Here is a 3125-nt window from a genome sequence, read left to right on the forward strand (position 1 = left end):
AATACCCACAGGGAAAAACTCCTGGCTGATTATGTTCTGAAAACATAGATTGACTGTGCTCAAAAAAGAAAGTGTTGGAATAGGTTTTCTTGAACAATATAATTATGCCCATCATTTGTTAAACTATATAATACAAGGCCTGGCTCTTTGTGTTCTACTGTGTTTAATCCATTCTCTTGATCCCTATAGAAACCCTGGTGGCATAATGGTTAAGAGCTACGGCTGCTAACCAAAAGGTTGGCAGTTCAAATCCACCAGGTGATCCCTGGAAACTCTACAGGACAGTTCTACTCTGTCCTACAGGGTCACTGTGAGTTGAAATTGACTTGACAGCAGCAGGTTTTTCTGGGTTGTGATCCCTATAGTATTGATCCAACCTCTGAAAGACTTCCACACAATTATTCCTTTACAAATGAAAGAAATATTGGATTGAAGTTCCAAATAATAGACTAATGAAACAGCCAACTCCTAGGCTGAGCAAGATATTAACCTCAACCATTCACTTCATAGAAATTTCTTCCTCAATCTAAGAAGTTTGGTAATTTACCACCTCCCTCAGCTCATATCTCCTGCATTTTATCTTTTAAATTGTCATAAAACCTTCTTTATATCCAAGTAAAATCCTACCTCCTCTAATTTAAGACCATTTCCTCTTTTGTTTTTTGTAACTGTATGTAATATAAATAATTTCCAATATTTCTATCAAATAACTTTTTATGTACATAAACTCAACAAACTTAGGCACCTGTTAACATTCTTTTTACAAGAATCAACAAACTAAATATCTTTTGCATTTCCTCTTAGGGTCTTTTCCTCATCCACCTACCATCACCAAAAAAAAAAAAAAAGCATTTCTCAATCTTCTTCAAATCTTTCTTCATTCTACTTACACTTTAGGAAAAAAATTAATATAAAAACTATTAATGTCTACACCACCTAAGAGAACAAGGAAACTAATTTGATCTCCTGGAAGTTTTTTTTGTTTGTTTTTAGTTTTCCACATGATATATCAGAATGGTATTACACTAGGAATTTTGATTTCCATTTTTTCATTTTCATATGTCATCAGTGTGTCTTGCCTGTTTACCAAGTGGCAGAGTGAGAACCAATCATATAATCATTACCATTAACAAAGTGATTAATCCCAGCCTGCACTGAATCCAAAACATTACAAAGACGTTGGACATTTTCTACTGTCTTTCACATTACCATAGATACAGTATTGTTTTAGTTAAAAGTCAAGGTCAGTTAATATTTTCCAGCACGTCAATACACTTTTCAAAATTATTTTCCTATACTATTCAATACCTTATCCCAGAGGCTGTCTGCTCTGATTCAAGACAACACTCAAGCCTTTAGGAGATGATTGATGTCCATAGCAATCTCAACAACAGAAGTATGTGTGATACCACAGTGACTCTTTCTATTGTTAAATTTATTTCCATCCTTCCATTTTACCTGTATAAAGAGTAGAGCATCTTCATGGAGTCTGAGGTTTGCCTGTGTTCCCTCAACACAAAGTACCACAAAAACTCTTGTAACTGAAGGTAATGAAGCTAAGTAATAGCTATACAGGACAGTGACCAAGAGATATTGCAAACACATGAGTTTAGAAGGAGCTCAGTGATCAAGGGACTTTGCCCCTAGAGACCTGTTTGGTTTGACCAATCAAAGAACCTAAAAACTCATAATAAGGCACAAAAGAGGAAGAGGAGAATGAGAGTGGAATATTTTCTGCTTAATCTCTTTAGGCCATTTTGTTGGCCATTTTACAAATATTAGAAGTAATTTCTGAAAATAGACAAAACTAGAATAATTTTATTACTCTTATGTTGTTCATCTAGAAGCCAATATGCTTAACTTTTGTATAGTAAAACAGTAGAAAAATATACACAAATACTTCATTTTTAAACAATCATATTTTTTGTAATTATGGTTGTGTACAAAGATTCAGCTTTGTAGAAGTTCACTCCAGTGACTAGACCTTAAAACTGAAACTAATGAAATATTTACCAATTGATGATAAAGTATTTACGTTACATCCATACACCCAAATTCTCTGAAAACAATATAAAGTATATTCAGACTCTTTAGAGTTATGATACACTGTTAAGTGAAACATTGATTACCAAAAGACCGTGTGCAGTATGTTTCTGAACTTATAAATACATACAGTTATCAAGAGAAATGAATGATGAATCTTTTCAACAAGAACTTCATTCAGGGCAGGGGGATTGCTAGGTGAAGAAACAGGGATTTTGACCATAAACTTTGTATACATGTATCAGTCAAGATGCTGCCAGGACACTCGAATTAGTAACTTGCGAAGAGCTTAATAATGGGAATATTTACAAAGCTGGGGCAGTGTAAAGGAGAACAAAGGCAGGAGCACTATTCCAGGCTAGTAAGAGCAGGGGAGTCTACCACTCCCAGGACAGAGGATAGCTGTAAAAACATAGAAATGAAGAGCTGAGTGGAGAGGGCCACTACAGAACACAGCCAGCCCATTGTGATCCTGCAGAGAAAGGATTATAAATCACCCCATCTTCCTCATCATCATCCCTCATTTTGATTTATTGCTAGTGTTCCACATTTGCCAAGCCAATTAGAAAACAGAGGACAAGGAAGCCTATTAATGCAGCCCATTCAGGTCTCATTCCTAAAGCATAAATTTGGGTGAAGAAGAGTTGGCTGGATCTGAAGGAACAAAAAGGAGCTATGTTTTTACTCTCTATATCTAGTCTTGTCTTTTATTAAAGAGATGAATAGCACAGGAGAGATAGTATATGTGAAATAGAGTCAATTGAGCATTATACAAGAGTAACTAGTTTCTGTACCATTGCAGAATGATCTAAACCAAAAATATTAGTCATCACCAGTGTTCTTCATATCAATTAGGTGGTGGGGGGGGAGAAAAATAATTAACACAATACATAGCTGTCATAATCCCCATCTCTGTAAACAGACATAAAGCTTATGTTGATAACAGAATATCCTCCATCATTACCTACAGGGGCAAGGTACTCCACCTTGTGGGGACATCAAGTCTTAATTCTTATAGGATATTAGTCCTGAGATAATCCTTTGTTTATTGAGCTGTCACTGCTTTCCATTAACATGAATTT

Source organism: Elephas maximus, chromosome 10 (assembly GCF_024166365.1).
Source record: "Elephas maximus indicus isolate mEleMax1 chromosome 10, mEleMax1 primary haplotype, whole genome shotgun sequence".
In the NCBI taxonomy this organism is placed as follows: domain Eukaryota; kingdom Metazoa; phylum Chordata; class Mammalia; order Proboscidea; family Elephantidae; genus Elephas; species Elephas maximus.